This window comes from Gallinula chloropus, assembly GCF_964237585.1.
Source record: "Gallinula chloropus genome assembly, chromosome: 4".
Classification (NCBI taxonomy): domain Eukaryota; kingdom Metazoa; phylum Chordata; class Aves; order Gruiformes; family Rallidae; genus Gallinula; species Gallinula chloropus.
This window is the reverse complement of record NC_140088.1, coordinates 45105494-45125546: the sequence shown is the minus strand read 5'-3', so window position 1 is coordinate 45125546 and position 20053 is coordinate 45105494. Positions and strand designations below refer to the sequence as shown.

Genomic DNA, 20053 nt, shown 5'->3' with positions numbered 1-20053 from the left:
AGGAAATGAAAATGTTCTGTAACAGTATCCTGCTGGTCTTGGGTCTGTCTGTACATGGTAGTGTTGAATCTTAGAAACGTTTTCAAACTGAGTAAATTAGGTGGTTGCTCTTTTTTTTATATTTTAACAAAAATCTGTTTCTAAATATTGTGCATGTCTCTGTAGAGCAGGGTTTCTGACTGTCGCAGTACTCTTAGTCACTGAACATTCTAAACTGCGATGTCTTTACGGTTTACAACTATTATCCTGAGTTACAAAATTTCTCAAAAACCAGAATAGATAATAATTTGATAATGGAAGACATCTGGATACTTGCAGGTGAAGCTTTTCAAGTGATGAAAACCCAAATGCAGGGGGGTGGGGAGAGAATATCTAAATATCTGTAGGTCATCATGAAGGTTCAGAGATGCTTAGGAAGTTGGGGTTCAGCTTTACTGATGAAGTGTTGCATGGTGACTGCTTTTGTTATTCCCAGAACTGTTGGAGACGTTAAAGACTTAAAAGTCTTCAACTATCCCAGAAACTTTTCAGGTGCATTAAGTTCAAATCCTTAGTTATGTGGTAGCATTACAGCTTTTCCCTCTCATCTGTTGTCTTAGCCTGTGCTGGTTAAGCACCATTCCTATTTTCTGCCCTTCACATGTTCAGAAAGGAAAACTGCAAACCCCTTGAAATACTTTAACCTGTCCAGTCATTGGGTTTTCCTCAAAAATAGACTAAACATCATGTTCACTTTGATATTGAGTTAATACTTTTCTCCAGTGTTTTTTTTACTTGCCCAAGCATGATACCCAGAGAAGCTGTAGCTGCCCCTCCCTGGCAGCATTCAAGGCCAGGTTGGATGGGGCTGTGGAGGGTGTCCCTGCCCATGGCATGCAGGTGGATCCCTTTCAACCCAAACTGTTTTGTGAACCTATAGGAAAACCAGTTTTTCTCGTTCAGTGGTAACCAGCATAATACATGTGTATTTGGGTTGTAGTTTCTTAATTTCATTTGTAATCTAATACTTTTTTTTTTGGGGGGGGGGGGATGTTTCAGGGTTTTTTGTGCTGCTTATATTGATCTTGACATTTGAAACTAAAACTGTTAGGAAATCAGTAATGTGCTTTGGCAAATCTGGCAGAAAATTCCATTATTCAGCACCTGAAGACCTTTTATTTTGTTTTTCCTCTTTATGAATGTTTACTGCTGGTTATTTCTTGTCCAGTGTGTACAGAAGTCACAGTATGTGTATGTGGAGTTTAATGCAGAGAGGTGACCTGGTGGGGATTTAGAGTTGTGGTATTTAGTAGCTTTGTCCTGGTCATACTGATAGATCTCAAAACAGAATGTCCTTAAAGTCTTCTGAGAAATATGGCCTAGCAGAGCTTGCTGGTAGTGCTCAGGAAAGCTGTGATGAGCCTGTTGCTGGCTTTCCTATTGGAGACTGACCTATGCTAATTCTAGCCCTGGAGAGGAACTCGTTATTAAGGATATGTTTCTTCTCCTTAGAGATAGTTTCTTATTCTGACCTAGAGATTTCACTATTGCTAGGCGCTTTCAGCTATTGAGTTCAATTTTGGGGTTTGGGCATACTGTAATTAAAAACACAGGGCAGGAAAACTATTCCTCATACTAAAGGTACTTTTGATTAATTTTTTTTCTTCCACACTTTTGTAGTATAAACAATCTGTACAACAAATTTTATGCTTTATTTGGTTGATTGCTAGCAGTGGCCATTAGATAGGGTAAGAAATGCAGGAAAGAGACGTAATACTGTGCAGCGGTCCACAGCATGGAAATGATCGCTTACACTGGTTAATCTAAGCTGCTTGGTTTTGTAAACTAAATTCCATATCTTTAGAAGTTGAAATTGTAAAAGACCAGCTGTGTCTGAGCTGTGTTTGACCCGTGGTTCACTGGTAAGAACCTTCCACTTCACTGTGCAGATGCTTTCTCTGAACATGTGTTTTGCTAAGAAACCGAGTACTGCAACTTGAGTAGAGCTGCGTATCTGCTGGTTACTGAATGCCACCAGTTTCTGGAGAAAAGTGGTTCTTAAATTTTTTGTGTACAAAGTGCTTTTTGCTAGTCAGTTGTACTTTTTCCTTGGACATGTGCAGAAAGAACTTGGACAGGTACAGAGCAGCCTCTGCTTTCCATGCTGAGATGCAGTTTCAGATAGGAGAAATGCTGAGCTGTGTGACTTGGAGTGGTTAGAGCCAGGCTTGCAAATACTTGAACAGAATTGTGTCGATGCAGACACAGCACTGGGTGTGCTGGCCTTTAGGGAGGCTTGAGATACCACGGTTCTCACATTGGTTACCTGGATTTTCACTTCATGTGTTGAGAAGTAATACGGTTTTGCTTTTTGAGTGCATGGAAATTAACGGTGGCCAGGACGCAAACACAGTTTCAATAAACAACACTAACTTTTGTAGAATCTTTGTTTTGGTATCTGTTCCATGGAGTTTTGAATCTGATGGGTTTAAAAAAAAAAGGTTTGTAGTTTGTACAGGTACGGTGCCCTTTTATGTACAGGTACGCTGTGTTTGTACGGGTATGAGGAATTTTCACCAGTAAAAATACTTGCTTGGGCAGATCTTTGTATTCAGTACCACGCTTAAACAGACATGAGAAAACCCCACTGACTTCTTTCTGAAGTCACTACCCTCCACATTTCTTTGTCTGCCATTCTACTTTTGTTGGTTGCAGACATCAGTAGATGAAACAGCTAACAGGCTGGCTGTTTTGGTTTGTGTGGTTTGGGGCCAGACGAGAATGCTTAAGTTGGAAAGAGGGAGAACTGCGCTGAGCTGATCATAATTGTAAATGCACTGAAGTTTTACCTACAGCACTGAGCCAAAAATGGGTGCTTGTTTTGGAACAGACTTAATTAAAGTTTGTTCAAAGGCTTTTTTGGTAAACCTGTTAAATCAGTTTGGGAGCCGCTGATGTGTAGGGAGCTGGCTAGGGATGTGCTGCCGTTCTTGTTGATGTTCCTGCAGTTGTTCTGACTCCCTGTGCCTTTAACAGTTCCCTTACGCAGAGCGGCTGGGATGCCTCCGGCTGGAGGGGTTGTGAGAACAGCAGCCCCGCGGCATGATTTATACCTATGTATAGAGGCAGAGGAGTGGTAGGAAAAAAACCTCTTGAGTTGTCTTCATTAGTGAAAGGCCTGTACTGTACATACTTGTGTGAAGGTCGATCACCTCTGAGCTTGAGGGAGGTCAGATGTGGTGCAGACTCCTATAGCTGTTTTTTGTTACCGTGGGTTGCAGTATTAGTTTTTGATACAGGACGCTTACCACCCTTTGTTGGACGTTTTCTGGAAATCCAGATGCATTTTTAATCTTCAAACAACTCCACTAAATGTAGTTGACAAGAATTCTGATGGACATCTGAAAGTATATCTGGATTTCTATAAAATGGGGTTTTGTGCTTCCCATTTATGATGCCCAGAGTAATCTTACTATTTTGAGATGGGTTAAACTTTGGGAGTACATAGTTTTTCAGAATTTTAAAGATGATCTCATTTTCATCTGTCTTGACAGATGTCAACCCGTTAATATCATCAGCTTTTCTCTGCTTCTCTGGAGCTTTCGCTGCTGCTGTTCGGGACGCTTGGCTTAAACCAGCTTATCACCCTAAAGTACAGCTTGTAACTAATTCCCAGAACTGCTCCTAGCACCCTGTAAATGTGAGTGCAACGTTTACTATCCCGGGGTGTAAAAGCTGGCTTCAGGACATGCATATTAGTAGCCCAGCCATTTGCTGACATTCAGAGCCCTTTAATGCACCCTCTCCAAAGCTACTAAATTGTTTTGATCATTTATTCTAACACTTCACCTCTTGACATCTGCATGACATCGCTGTGTGCCGGCACTGCAGAGCAGCTGTAAGGTATGGCTTGATACCCAAGCTGAACAGACTGTGTGTTCTAAAGCACCAGAATAGGTAACCACGGGGATGCAGCGTTTCGGTTTCCTGAAAGTAACAATTCGCTTTCATATGGTTATAAACAGGGAAGTTGTGCTGCTGTCGGGGAGACAGCTGTCTCGCTACCTAATCACCTTTGTTCCTGTGCGTGTGTGTCACATCTGTCAATCAGGTGCTCTATTTTTGACTGCAGGAGCAAACTCAGCCATCATTAGCATGATACCAGTGTTGTAAGGTTAAGCAGGCCAGGGAGGCACTTGGGAGCTATTCAAACTGGTTGGGTAAGGTTTCCTTGATGTATTTTTTTTGTGGGGGTGTGTGGTGTTAAAGGGGTAGAATGTGCCTGGTGAGTTTTTCCAGAAGCGCCTTTTCCCTTATTTCAGACTTTTTTTTTTAAAAAAAATCTGACCTTAACTGCACTTCCTGCTTGTGTAGTGTGGGAGGAATGGCAGTAGTGGAATGTAGGGAAGATATGACTGGGAGTGGCTTTGGACCTCAGGTGAATGTTCAGGGGCATGAAGGGCAGCGAGAAGGGATTCTGCAAGTATATCAGCAGCCAAAGGATGACCACATGGGAAAAGCCGAGGTACGTGGTGCCTTTTATGCCTTGGTCTTTGTTGGTAAGATTTGCCTTCTGGAGTCACAGGCCTCGGAGGCTAGTGGGAAGGTCTGAAGCAGTGAAGACTTAGCCTTGGTAGAGAAGGACCAGGTGAGGGTACGTTCAAACAGGTTTGCTATAAGGAAGTCCCTGGCACCTGACAAAACACACCTATAAATATTGAGTGAGCTGATGTAGCCACTCTCAATTATTTTTTAACGGCTGTGACAATAGAAGACATTCCTGAGGACCGAAAGAAAGCAAGTGTCATTCTTGCTTCCAGGAAGGGTGAGAGGGTGTGGGGATTTACAGACCGCATCAGCCTCACCTTGACCCCTGGGAAGATGATGGAGCAAATACTCTTGTGAAGCCATTTCCAAACATGAGACAAGAAGTTGATTAGTGGTAGTCATCATGGATTTATGAAGGGGATGTCATGCTTGACCAACCTGTGAGGCTTCAGTGATTAAATTTTTCTGGGTTGATGGATGAGGGAACAGCAGTTGATACTGACTTTAATGCTTTTGGCATTTTCTCCCTTAATACTCTCACTGACAATCTAGCAGATGACATACAGGCTAGTTAAGTAGAGAGTAAGGTGGATTGCAAACTGGCTGAAAAGCTGGGCTCAAAGGGTTGTAAACAGTGGCACAAAGTCCAGCTGGAGGACTTTAGTGGTGTACTTTAGGGGTTCACAGTAGGGTCTGGGCTGTTCAACAGTTTGACCTCAGTGATGGGTCAGAGGGCACCCTCAGCTGATTTGGAGGAGTGGATGACACAAGAGACAGACGTGTTAATGTTCAGGTGGACCTTGACAGGCTGAAAATACAGACTGAGAGAAATCTCTTGTTACAAAGGTTTCAACAGGTATATCTGCTGGAAGGGTGTCTGTATGCCAGCACAGTCACCCTTCTACTTCTGTGTTTGTACTATCGCTGTCAGTCAGCAGGCTGCTTGTACTCAGTTTTGGGTGAGATACTTCCATTTAAGCATGGTGATTAGACTAAAAATATGCAAAATTGTTTGGAGAGAGCTATCAAAGTCCTGGAGAAGAATGTGATAACAAAACCAGAACACTTATTGTAAGGGTACTTGAAGTGTCGAGGAGGCAATTTTCACAGCTCTGGGCCATTATTTTAATGTTACTTGATGTCAGAGTTCAATGAAGCAGGGAATGTGAAAGTGGTTTTAATCACAGCTTGTGTAACAATGTGCCCCTTGAAAACTTCCAGGGTCGCTGCTGTCTAGCTGTGTTGCTGAACCCATGGCTGCTTGTGCTCGGTACAGTTAGCCCTGCTGCCACAGATTGCATGCTGTTTCTAAGGTGTTTCTTATGAAAATGCAACATCTTGTCCAGCTATCTTTCAGTCTTGGTAACTAGTGTTGTCACTTTACGGTGTTGTTTGCTTAAGCACGTCTTCAAGATTTAAGGTGTTCATATAGACTTCGTTTGCAGTTCTCATATTTAGAAATGTGTTAGGATGAGTTAATGGTTGCAAAAAAAAGTGGATTTTGAAAAGGCAAAGTCTGTGAGTATGAAGGCAAAGAGGACTTCTAGGTGCTAAACCTTTAAGTAGTTTGTAAACAAAACAGCTGTAATAGAACTGTTGGGGTGTATGTTAAGCATCGTGTGTGTACCCATATAAAACACTTGATACAAGAAACTGCGGTCCAAAGGAAGGACTTTAACATGATTTGGGTTGATTCATGCCCAAACTTGCACAGTTAAGTAGGAGCTGTGTGAACTCTGGAAGGTTTTCATAAACGTCATAAACGTAGTCGCATTAGAATTTTGCTTTTGCTTGAAGGTGTGAAAAGTAATCAGTGCTACATCTAAACCTTAGAAGCAGGTAATACTAGATGAGCTTCAGGAGAAAAAATTGGGATAGTTCTATGCTACAAATGATGCTCTTATGCAAAGAAGAGCAGTGTATCGATTTATTTAGGGTTTTGCACTGGTCTGTTGTAATATATCTTTACCATGGTCTTGACATTCTTCCATGGCTTTGGTGTTCCATGAATGGTGGTATATGACTGAAAAAGCTGTCACAGGCTTCTAAATTAGAGGTAGTCTCTGGAATGGAGATACTAATCATTGGCTTAATGATTGGTGTTAAGCCAAACAAAAAGGAAAGAAATCTTGACCAATGTGATTATGCAAAGAAAGATTTTTGACTTGGTTCCACTAATACTTGATGCAGATGTTCATCTACACACTCAACACAGGACCATCCTGGGCTTCTGTGGTGTCTTTTTACTGACCTTGGCTTGGTAGAATTGGTGAAGCTAAGAGTGGGTTTTTTTTTTTAGTGCATCAGTAATAGGTGTTCACATGTATTCATGTAGATAACGAAGTTGCACAAGCATCATGACTTGTAGAAGGCAGAAGGCAGGCTGGTTGGCTGGAGGCTTAACAAAAACTCCCCAAAGCTCTCCTGTGTGTGGATCCAGCAACACTGTTTCCTATGCTCTGTGGATTCAAAGGCACTGTTTTATAACTGCTTTGAAAGGGTTGTTCTCAAGCTTATTTATAAATCAGACTTCTGCAGATTTAAATTATGTGCAGCGTTTTCTGTTGACAAATACACCGAAGTGCCTATGCATCATAATACTGCAGTCATGTGCAGCCAGTTTGGCAACAGCTCATAGGAAGGAATATGTCAATGGAAAGAGGTTCCTGTTTTAATCCTAATAATGCAAGCTGGAATGTGTGTTGTCTGCTGGTTTATTTGAAGTGGATGCCAGAAATTCTTTTTGATTAAAATCAGTGATAATCATTGTGCCAGTTTAAGGAGACGACAGCTCCTCCCCAGAAGTTCATAGGAAACAAAAACTGGAAAATTTAATGAGACTGTGTTGACCTTGGAATACCACTCATTCACCCCAACTGTGGGTACCCAAATTCAAAAAGACTGTTTGTCTGTGTGACCTTAATTTAATTTCTTGTCTATGAAATTGATGTTAGAATTTTGAGATGTTCTTGGCAGGGAAGAGTTAAGAAAAATATCTATACAGTTGCAGCAGTACGGTTCTTCCTGTATATTCTTGATTCTGTGTGCCCAGATGCAAGCAGGGATCAAATGGGGTTGATTCTTCTTTTTAAACAGATGGTAGTCAGTCAGTTCCCCAGTAGGTACAGTGGTTTGCTGAAGATTCTGAACTGGCAATACAGTTAAGTGTTTTAACAGAGGTGGTTCCCTCATTAGAAATAGGGGTAATTATGGCATAGTGCAATATGTGAACCATAGCATTGCAAGCAGTCCAGGAGGCTATAAAAATTAGCCAAGGTTTCTTTGATAAATCGAGCTCTTGAGGTTCAGTTTCAGGTTGACCAAACTTTTGCACTTCAATCTTGCTTAGTGGAATTTAAGCTGGACCCTAAAAATACAGTGAAAGCAAAACAGGTTTGTAAAAACTTTCTGAAGAAGTGAATTCTTTTTGTCTGCCAGCTTGTACAAGCAATATTATGTTATGTGCGGGTCATAATGCAGCTGCTCTTTCTAAAAATTGATGTTTGTGAATCTTTTCCATCTCCTAACATATGCTATTGCTATTTACAGTAGCATTTGTGAATTTAACAATACTTGTAGTTCCTGCAGAATAGTGTTATAAGGAATGGAATTGGAATCTGTAAATCTTGACATCTGGTTTATTCAGTCTGGGTTATGTGATTTGCTTTGTCATTGTGTAAGAAGCACAATATGTAAGTGTGATTCACTGTTTGAACTAGGATTTAATCTAGGCAAGCTCAAATTTGACTTGGCTCTGTGTTTTGCTGTGTGTCATACAATTCTTTTTGCTGATGCAAATCTTAGCTGTTATTTTGATGTTAAAAGCTGAGGCAGTGTGTTTTATCTAACTTAACAAAATCTTGAACTGAGAGAAATACTGACTCTTTGAGATCTCACCTGCCGCCTTTTTTTCTTCCCCAACTTAGTTTCAAATGCAAATATCTATAGGTGCAAACCGATATCTGACACTTACTAATTGAACTAAGGATGAGAACAAGGTTGTCCAACTGTCACACTCTGGTAAACATTTTAAGGGTTTATAACACTAAAGTAATCTCAACAAATGAAGCTTTTCTGTGGTTTTCAGCAGATGTGTCACTAAAAGGTTGAAATAAAGTCGCTTATTTTCTCAGTGCTTTCCATTTGCAGAGATCAGGGCTCTGTCTTGGGGGGAAAAGGAGAACGGAAAATAAAGGGCTAATAATAAAAGCACAGTAAAGGCACGTTGGAAATTGTCATTTGAGTGGTCTGGGCCAATCCTTTTGTTAATCATGTACTTGAGAAGGTAAAACTTTTTTGACCAGTAAAGCAGTAATTTTCCTTAGGAGGGAAATTTGTAAAACATTACCAGCTAGTTCCTCTAGAAGTTCGGTAGTTTATTACTGACTTAAACAGCTCCTTCTGTAAGGACTGGGTACCACTACTTAGAAACAGGGGAAATGAGCCTCATCGAAATACTTGTTGACCTTCTTCCTTATGTCATGGGCATCTCCTTGCAGGTTTGGGGATGTAGTCTTTAAAACTTAAAAAGTCACAGAAAAAAATCACAATAGCAGAAAACTGCTCATCTTTCCTAAAAAGCTCAATACCATTTCCTCAGTGAAGGGAGCTGGGACTACATTCTCATCATTTCCCCATCTCTGTACTGGAAGAAACAGCAAGTGTTTGTTCTGTGAAACCAGTTTCAGGAAACACATAACTTCAAAACAGAATGGATTTAGCAAATAACTTTCACACAAAACCACCACATAGAGAGTTTAACAAACATATTGTTCCTGGTTCCTTGAAACTGCAGAAGCGGCAACATTCACCAGGATTTCTGAATCAGGTGAACCATGGTGTGTTCTGAAACAGTAATTTTTTTGGAAGCCAAAATAAGAAACTAGCAAAACCATATTAATTATCCTAATCTCCAAATTTGAACACTTGCTACTGCTTTCCTGACAGGATGTTTCGGAGGACAGTGTGTCCCTCCCTTGAGGTCAATGCAGGACAGGGAATAGATCTTCATCCTTAAGAGCTGGAGCTATTTTAAAAAACGATGCACCTTTGATATATGATTGTCTGCAGAGAAGAGGGGTATCAGCTACACCACTTCCTCATATTGTTGTGTACTCAGAACCACGTCACTGTGAAGGTCTCAAATCTTTACAAAGTCCACGTTGTAATCTGGAGTGTGTGCATAGCTGTAACTTATGAAAGCTCGATTTCTTGAAGACCTTTGTACTAACCAGTTTAAAAACTCTACCCTTGTGTGGTAGGTATGGCTCAGCAGGCTGTTGGGCTCCCTGTGACGCAGCTGTTTTAAATGTAGGAAGATAAATATTGAGGGGGATCAGCCTTGCTCATCCCCCCACCATCACAACTCTGAATTTATACCCTTCACATCATAGAATGGAATGGGTTGGAAGGGACACCAAGGATCACAGAGTTCCAACCCCCCTGCCTCAGGCAGGGCCACCAACCTCCAGCCTGGATCTACACAAGGTTGCCCAGGGCCCCATCCAACCTGGCCTTGAACACCCCCAGGGATGGGGCATCCACCACCTCTCTGGGCAGCCTGTCCTAGCCCCTCACCACTCTCTCTGTAAAAAACTTCCCCATAATATCAAATTTAAACCTTCCTTCCTTTAGATTTAATCCATCCCTCCTTCTCCTACCATTGTCTGCCCTTTTAAAAAGTTGATTCCCCTCCTGTGTCTCTGCTCCCTTCAGGGACAGAAAGACTGCAATGAGGTCCCCCCACAGCCTTCTCTTCTCCAGGCTGAAGAAGCCCAGCTCAGCCTCTCTTCGTAGGAGAGGTGATCCAGCCCTCTGGTCATCTTTGTGACCTCCTCTGACCCCTCTCCAACAGTTCTACGTCTTTCTTGTACTGGGGGCCCCAGCTCTGGACACAGGATTCCAAATGGACAGAGTAGAGAGGGACAATCCCCTCCCTGTCCCTGCTGGCCAACCACTCTTTCTACATCCATGTAGAAAGGCTAGTAAACAACTTTGGAGGGCTGGGTTGATGGGGATTTTGTTGGTTTGTTTTTAAAGTTGTGTTTTCTACTGGGAATCTCCTTGGGAATTTCTTCTGTGGAGCAACTTCCTCTTGGCCTTATGGGGCTGTTAGTTGGTGCTGGGCGAATGCTGCTTCTGCACTGCTGCTTCTCACATGGGTTTCCAAGTTTGAAGAAGTGTCCCTAGTGTGATGTGGGGGGCGTGTTTTGGTTTATGTGTTAAATAAAACCTGCTCTATTCAGGCAGTATGACCAGAATGTCCTTTGAAACAAAATCATTATTTATACAGAGCTGCAGTCTTGCATCAAGGTAGAAGGTTTAAGTATTGATACTTGCTAGGAATTGAGGATTTAATTAAGTGGTTGACTTGCAAGAAGCCACATGCCAACTTAAACTAAATATGTAGAATGGTAAAGTGATACAGTAATTGCTAGCACATAGAAATTTCATTGTGGATAAGCATTTTTTTGGAATTCTAAGGAAACTAGACGTAATTTTGATGCATTTATGGGCAGCTGTAGAGGAAATCTCTTCCCTTTAAAAGAAAAAAAAAAGATGGGAGAAGGATAGGAGAGGGAACCATGGGTGTCAGGGTAGGTAGGCTATTTGGATTCATATTCGCAAGAGTGGTTTGTTGGCTGCTACGATGAAAACTTTCTGTCAGTATATTAGATGGAAAGAGGGGATTATAGCTTTGACTTTCCTGCTGAGAGTCTTTAATTTTGATTTGTACAGAAATAGAGAGGACAATTGTCTACCCCTGAGCCTTCCTGAGTGTAAATGTGATGTTGCCTTTCACTTGCTGGATTGATACTCTGGGTTGCATGGGGTGAGGGAGTGTTGCCTTTCCTCACGTGCTCCCCGGTGAAGTGCTTTATTTCCTCTGCCATTTTCAATGGGATGGAAAATAGGGATGAAAGGGGATGAAATCTCCTTGAGGCTAGAGTTTCCAGGGAAGTGCTTTGGCCTGTGTCTCTTCTCTGTGTGGGTGCTGAGGACTGATACCGGGTCAGTCCACCTGTGAAGCTGTGACAGAAGGGCACGGCAGAGTGGCGCTGAGCTCTCTTGTTACCTTTGCTCTCCCTGTACAAAGTACAGTAGTAGTCTGAGCTCTTCTTTAACCCCTAAATCCAAACATAGTAGTGCTTTGGATCGATTTAATTCAGGAAACTTTTCTCTGTGTGGATGAAGGCAGTGAGATAGAACTGTGGCAGAGCCCAGGGTTATGCTGCAGTTAAATGTTGCAAAATGAACAAGCTGGAAATCTGGCTCTAATTTACATTTTGCTGTTAATATTAGGACTTGATTTCGTACATTGGTTACCTGAAGTCTGGTGGAAAGTGTCAGTTTTACTTCCCTCATATTTGCCTATAGGTTATTTTGCTATGAGTTAATGTGCTAAACATATACTAGAGTGTTACGTCTTTAAAAACTAATTGATGTTGGGGGTGGGTATTTCCTGATTCTTAATGATGGTTTAGAAAAGGGAGTCATCATTGGCCAGGAAATGCCAACTTACAGTAGATTGAGTTCAGTTATCTAAAAGATATTTCAGTGTCCATTTGAATATGGTATGTGGTCAGAGACATTGTGTTCATAATAGTATCTTGTTTTGGTGTTTAATTATAGAATAAGTAGTGGTATGTGGGTTCTGTGTGCTATAAACATGTTGTCTTCAGGCAGCAGGGGCAGTGATTCCAGTTTATGTGAAGTAATTGGACAGCGTTGCCTGAAACTCAAGTTCTGTAGCTGTAAGAATTGCTTTTGGATTCTCAAATTAAAGATCCCTTGCTGCTGTTCTCCCTCTCCCTTGGCAACCACTATTGCTGCCTGTGTAATTTTTACAGTATACTTCAGTTTGCGATTAAAACTGCATCTTTTCAGGTCAGTCAGGTTCCCTTCCACTTTCTGAATTGGGTGTGATGATTTTGGGACTCCTTGGGAAATGATTCGCCCCTCCACAGAGTTTTACAAATTGTTTTATTCCCCAGTGATGTTTCTATCAACCCCTGTTCTTTGGTTTACAGACTGACTTGGTGAATGTACCTACTTTCTCCATGTAGCTGACAGAAAGTAAAATCATTGGTACTGGAGAAAAGTGATGTGATGTTTTGTTCTCTCACCTTCTCCCCTGCCCTCCCCTCCCTTCCCTTCCATTAAAGGAAGGGTTTGTTTTGCTTATTGTCCTCTTTCCTCCTTTCCCACCATAACACAAAGTGTTTTAGACTAGGGTTTGAACAGAAGCTCATAATACTTTTTTTTTTCTCAAGGTAAATGACCAGCCTTTTGATAGGGTTAAGCAGATGTCACGATAAACTTTAGATGACTGTTGAAGAGATCTTGAGAGATAAAATGCCAGTAAGGCTGAGTAATGTTTCCTTTTTAATCCCATTCATCCTGCTTAGCTCCATTTAGATAAAGATGTGCCACCTCCTTGCAGGAAAGGGTGCAGATGTGATAAAGCCTTCCGTGCGAGCTGGTGAAATGGCCTGATCAAACTGTATGTGGAGTGCATGGTAGGCGATGCCTAATGATCTTAATAGCTTTGGTTATGTTAAGCCAAAGCAAAACAACCCCCAAATTGCGGATGATCTCCTACATAATAAATGTATCTTGCTTACTGTTTTTACAATGTTGAGAGCTCTGTGACGGACCTGAAACTCAAGATATAATTAATCACCTCGTGTAATGCTGTTTGAAAGCATTTCTCCAGCTTTTTTTTCTTGCGTGGATATAAATTCGTTATGATGTTCCTTTTCTGTGGTTAGGTAGTTAGAATATGTAACTGGCAAAATCCTTTTCCTAGTTAAAAACCCCCAAATGACAAAAAACCAAAACCCAAAAAACACCACTCCCCCCCCCTCCCCCCCGCCAAACCAACAAACACATACACTGGCGATGTTCAGTGCTGGGATTGGACTCTGAATCTTTATCCTGATACAGAGGTATTTGGTTTAAAGCTTCTTAGAAAAGACTAGATTTGATACAGCTACAAGGGAAAATAACTTTTCCGTTTCAGGCTGTGCTGTTTTGCTGACTTGGGGCTGCTTCATGCTTTAACGTGAGCAGTAGCAACCCATAGAAGCGTGCTTAGCACATGCGACTGAAAAGGGATAAAAATCTAGTAGAAGAGGTACAGGTGCTAGTGAACTACTTCTAAACATGCCATGGCGTGAGTTGATGGAGGAAATAGATAAATGCCAACAACACAATGGCAGACTTGGGGATGTTGCTCCACATGAGAGTAGGGATAAATCTGTGGATTACCCCGTGAACTCCTCAGTGGAGCCGCTTTTGCCCATCCCCTATCGAAAAACTCGCTGTGAGCTATTGGGGATATCTGCATCTGCTGCCCCACTAAAATGCCTTTATACAAACGCACGTAGCATGGGGAACAAACAAGAAGAATTGGAGATCTTTGTGCGGTCACAGGGCCACGATCTCATTGCAATCACTGAGACGTGGTGGGACAGCCTGGATGACTGGCATGCTACCATGGATGGCTACGTGCTTTTTAGGAAAGATAGGCTAGGGAGACGAGGTGGAGGAGTTGCTCTTTATGTTAGAGAGCACCTAGAGTGTATTGACCTCCAGCTGGGTAGGGACGAACCACTTGTCGAGAGCTTGTGGGTAAGAATTAAAAGGCAGGCCAGTATGTGTGATGTAGTCGTGGGCGTGTACTACAGGCCCCCTGATCAAGAGGAGTGGGTTGACAGTGCATTTTTCAAGCAATTGGAAGTAGCCTCAAGATCGCAGGCGCTGGTCATTATGGGCGATTTCAATTACCCAGATATTTGCTGGGCAAGCAATACGGCCAGTCGTATGCAGTCCAGGCAATTTCTGCGGCATATGGAAGACAACTTCCTGATACAGATGGTGCAGGAACCTACGAGGAGAGGGCGGGTGCTGGACCTTGTTTTCACTAACAAGGATGGGCTCGTTAGGGAGGTGAAGGTCGGGGGCAGCTTAGGACAAAGTGACCATGAAATGATCGAGTTCAAGATCCTGAGTGGAAGAGGCAAGCCAAAAAGTAGGACAGCTACCCTGAATTTTGGAAGAGCTAACTTTGATCTCCTCCGAAATCAAATAGGGGCTATCCCTTGGGCTGCTCTGTTTGAAGGAATGGGAGCCTGCGAGAGCTGGCTAACATTCAAACAGCACTTCTTCCAAGCACAGTATAGGTGCATCCCTTTGAGTAAGAAATCGGGAAGGAGAGGTAGAAGACCTGCGTGGATAAGCAGGGAGCTTTTAAGTAAACTCAAAGGGAAGCAGAAGACCTATAAACTGTGGAAACAGGGTCTGGGATCATGGGATGAATATAAGGATGTTGCCAGGGCCTGCAGGGATGCAACTAGGAGGGCTAAAGCCTGCTTAGAAATTAAGCTGGCAAGGGACATAAAAGATAATAAAAAGAGTTTTTTCAGGTATATGAATAGTAAAAGGATAACCAGGGATAATGTAGGTCCCTTGTTAAATGAGGCGGGTATCTTGGTAACGGGAGATGATGAGAAGGTGGAGATACTGAATGCCTTCTTTGCCTCGGTCTTTACTCCGAAGGCTTCTCGGGACCCACAGATACCAGATGAAAGTAGCAGTGGTCGGGGAATGAACGGCTCACCTCTAGTTGAGGTAGGGGTAGTCCAGGAGCGACTCAAAGGATTGGATGCACACAAATCCATGGGTCCAGATGGGATACACCCACGTGTGCTGAGAGAACTGGCGGAGGTGATTGCGGAGCCACTCTCTATCATCTTCAATAGGTCCTGGACTACAGGAGAAGTGCCTGAAGATTGGAGAATAGCCAATGTCACTCCAGTCTTTAAAAAAGGCAAGAAGGAGGATCCCAGTAACTACAGGCCAGTCAGCCTCACTTCTGTCCCTGGAAAGGTGATGGAACAGTTTGTTTTGGATGCCATCTCCAAACAACTGGAAGAGAAGAAGGTTATGAGGAGTAGTCAGCATGGATTCACCAAGGGGAAATCGTGCTCGACCAATCTCATAGCCTTCTATGATGTCATCACCAACTGGGTGGATGGAGGGAGAGCAGTGGATGTCGTCTACCTTGACTTTAGCAAAGCTTTCGATACTGTCTCCCACGACATCCTGATAGAGAAGCTGAGGGAACAAGGGTTAGATGAGTGGACAGTGAGGTGGGTCGAGAACTGGCTGTCGGACCGGGCTCAGAGGGTCGTGATCAGTGGAGTAGAATCTGAATGGAGGCCTGTGACTAGCGGTGTTCCCCAGGGCTCGGTGTTGGGTCCAGTCCTGTTTAATATCTTCATTGACGATCTTGATGAGGGTATAGCATCCACCCTCAGCAAGTACGCCGATGATACAAAGCTGGGAGGATTGGCTGACACGCAGGAACACTGCGCTGCCATCCAGCGAGACCTTGACAGGCTGGAGAGCTGGGCTGGGAGAAACCAGATGAGGTTCAACAAGAGCAAGTGTAAAGTCTTGCACCTGGGGAGGAACAACCGACTGTATCAGTACAGGCTGGGGGATGACCCGCTGGAAAGGAGCTCTGTGGAGAAGGACCTGGGGGTCCTGGTTGATGACAGGTTGGCTATGAGCCAGCAGTGCGCACTGGTGGCGAAGAGAGCCAATGGGATCCTGGGATGCATCAGGAAGAGTATGTCCAGCAGGTCGAAGGAAGTGATCCTCCCCCTCTACTCTGCGTTGGTCAGGCCCCACCTGGAGTACTGTGTCCAGTTCTGGGCTCCATGGTATAAAAAAGACAGGGATCTCCTGGAGAGAGTCCAGAGAAGGGCCGCGGGGATGATTAGGGGCCTGGAACATCTCCCTTATGAGGAAAGGCTGAGTAAGCTGGGTCTGTTCAGCCTTGAGAAAAGAAGGCTTAGGGGAGACCTAATTAGTGTTTATAAATATCTTAGACTTGGGACGCAGGGGGATTTGGCCAGCCCCTTTTCAGTGGTCTGTGGGGACAGGACAAGGGGCAATGGCTGTAAGCTGGAGCATAGGAAGTTCCGCACCAACATGCGGAAGAACTTTTTCACAGTGAGGGTGACGGAGCAGTGGAATAGGCTGCCCAGGGAGGTGGTTGAGTCTCCTTCTCTGGAGATATTCAAGTCTCGTCTGGATGCCTATCTGTGTAATATGAGATAGGGAGCCTGCTTTGGCAGGGGGGTTGGACCCGATGATCTCTTGAGGTCCCTTCCAACCCCTAAGATTCTGTGATTCTGTGATTCTGTGAGGAAAGGGTAGAGGGCAAATCCTCTGCGTTGCGGCTGAGGGAGCTGGGGATGTTTAGTCTGGAGAAGAGGAGGCTGAGGGGAGACCTTATCATCACCTGACAGGAGGGTGTAGAGAGGTGGGAGATGGTCTCTTCAGCCATGTGACAGGAAATAGGACAAGGGGAAATGGCACGAAGCTGTGCCAGGGCAGGGTCAGATTAGATGTTAGGAAAAAGCTCTTCCCTGAAAGAGTTGTCAGGGCCTGGAACAGGCTGCCCAGGGAGGGGGCTGAGTCACCATCCCTGGATGTGTTTAACAGATGAGTAGATGAGGTACTTAGGGATATGGTTTATCTTAGGACGGGAATGGTTGGACTTGATGATCTTAAAGGTCTTTTCCAACCTTGTGATTCTGTGCCTCTTGGTGGGCAGCACCAGAGCTGCTGCCTGGGAAGCCTCGCTCTTCAGTGAAGCAGGATTGCTCTAGCGGGGGGCACTCTTAATTTTCAGATGGATAACTAGTCCCCATCTTAATACTTGATCTGTCTGAACCCAATAATGGCTTGTACGGGGTTCACAGTCAAACGGTATTCTTACTCATGTGCTTTTAACCCATAGCTTCTACCTGGCATGATGGAATATGTAAGTTTGTTTAGGAAAGCTGGGCAAAAATGCAGGGGCTGGTGTATTCCGTATCAAACAACCAAAAATTAGTTTCTGTTTCCTGATATTAACAAAAGCAACATAAAGGTATTTTTTAAGTATTTGCAGACAGCTCCTCTGGAGATACTTAGTCCAAATATTTGCTCCAGTCTTTACTGTCTAGGTAACCCACATTGACTGAATACTTTGAGGGGGTTGAGGGGTTAAAAATTAGTATTTTGAGGGATTTGAACAGTTGTTGTTGGATTTTACAACTCAAGGCTGATGATGTGAGAAATTCTGAGAATATTTTCATGACTCTCTTCTGCCTTTTTGGCTGCTTTCCTTCTCAGGACAGGTGATTTTTTTTCTAGCTGTAGAGTCGTAAAAATGCGTATTGGGAGTTAACTGTGTAATTGTAGACCTCTGTGCTTGCATTAAGCATTATGCTCCTTTGAAATTGTCTGAAGCTTCCTTCTGTCTGGGCTTGTAACTATCTTATTAGAGCACCTAGAGGCCCTTTCTTCTGCTCAGTGATTTTTATAGGTGCATGCTGCAGCTCTATCAGTCACACAACAAGCTTGGACACCGCAGGTGAAAGCAAGGTTCATGAATAGCAAGTCAGTTTATGGAACTGAACATGCTACACAGCTTATATACGTGGGAGCTGATTTACAATTTACAACTCTGGATGTTGCCCTGCTCTTTGCCAGTTATTTTTGCAAGTTTTCTTAGGTTATCAGCGAGTGCAGCTGGAGCTGGCTAAGTGTTGTGCATGCCTTGAAGGTGCAGTGGGTAATTATGCATGTCTTGTAGAGAGCAAGTGCTGTGTCCCACTGATGCAGTTGCTCAGGCTTTGCAGAAAAGGTATGATGTCACTCAAGGGCTCCCTTATGTTGCAGTATACAAGAACAAGACTGTTTTTGCCTGCTAAAACTACCGTTTTCCATTCTCTGTCATGGAAGGATGGAATTTGAGCATGGTGATTGCAGAACAACAACAAAAAAAGTTCAAAAATTTTATTTTTAACTTTATGTAGAGGGGTATCACTACTACTTCTGATGGAATGTAAACTGCCCTGGTTTCTATAGCAGGGTATAGCTACTGCTGCTACTAGAGATGTCCTAATGTGTGGTGACTGTAGTAGTCTCTTCCAAAATGTTTGCTTGGGAGTCGGGTGTCCTAGAGCTTATGCAGGTGCTACTAAAACCTTTGCAAAACCAGATGGCTGAAGATGGCCTGGGTTTCTGTGCACCAGAGTGTCTTACAGATCCAAAATGTGTACCTTAGATATAGCCTTTATTTTGAACCAAGGCAGTGTCCATGTTATTTAGGTTTCCCAGAAGCATTTTGGTGTACCTGTCCCAGAATGAAGGCTAGGCTGTCCAGGCCTGTCCTGTTGCATATCATGTCTGTGTACCTAATGCAAGGGGATGTGGGCGGTGAAGAGGATTTGCAGGGAGTGTCTTGGAGCAGTCCCTCCAACATAGCCTGTGTCACAGCCGCATTCTTGGCTCATGCTCTTATCTCTTGTAGACATACACCTTCTTGTGCTCAGAATTTTGGAGGAATAGATTATCTAGATTTATTTGTCTAACTGGCCAAGTCTCTGGGTAGTGATTGGTGAACTTAAAACAACAGACGTTATTTCCTAATGGTAAGTTAAGTACTGTGGAAACAAACAACTGAATTCTGTAGGTAAAGTGCGTGTTTCATAGTAAGGTTTTCAAATCCTGGATGGGCTGGATTCAAATTATTAAAGGAAATACTCTTTAGTACTTCTGATTCAATTAGGTATGACAGTGTACCCTTGGTTACTTCTGCTTTCTTTGACCAGTTGAGTAATCTGTTTATTCCCTGAACTAAGCTTTGAACTTCCCCTTCGTTTTTTAAAAACCAAATACTTCATCTTTTAACCATAAGATTTTGTGAGTTTTAATTTGAGAAATTCTGTAAAAGATTGCAAATGAATTATGAGGTAACCCCAGGAAGCTTACTCCTTTTTTTTTTTAAAATGTGCATCTTAATGTAGTCAAGAATATTGTGTAGAAGTGCATTTCTAGTTCTCTTGACTTATCTCTACCAAAACCTGTGAGATTTTTAATATTAAAACAGTGTACTCGTAGTGGGGATCTTTAACTCCTTAGCAGATTCAGAAAATTAATTCCCAGTTTGTGATGTTGAAACAGTTTCAAACATTTAAAATGTATTAAACTCTGAGGGTTTCTATGTTCTATTTAGTAGGTAAACTTGAACATTTTTCTAGTTTGAAGACTTGAGCCTTGCTTGGGTTTATGTTTAAACATTATACTCTATAAGCTGTTCCGTAATGCTATTAATATTCAGATTTCTACTCAAAATCTATTTCTTCTATGATGTCTGATAATAATTAGCCACCTTAGAAGTTAGATAAGGTGCAACTTAGCTGTGCTTATGATGAAGTAATTTCTTTTTATTAATATTTTAGTCCTTAATTTTTTTCCTCCTAGGACATAATACACAGTCAGTAATACTGACAGAGGTTGCCTCCTCCCATAATGTGTGGGTAACTTTATCTTCATAAAGCACATTGTTTCTTTTCTTCTTTGTTCCCAAGATAATTGAATATATAATAATACAATGTACCAGAGGACTTGGTTCTGATTTTGCACTGGAGTGAGCATGGATTGACTTTACACAGTGCATCAA

At 42.7% G+C, this 20053-nt stretch overlaps 1 protein-coding gene across 1 annotated transcript in view; it reads left to right on the top strand.

Moving 5' to 3' along the window:
* Positions 1-4468: 4468 nt before the first annotated feature.
* The window catches only part of NUMB (NUMB endocytic adaptor protein), a 70839-nt gene continuing 55254 nt past the window's right edge, over positions 4469-20053 (top strand). Inside the window, exon 1 of the mRNA XM_084264066.1 lies at positions 4469-4504. The gene's annotated coding sequence lies outside the window, so the exon portion shown is untranslated. The remainder of the gene's footprint in view (positions 4505-20053) is intronic.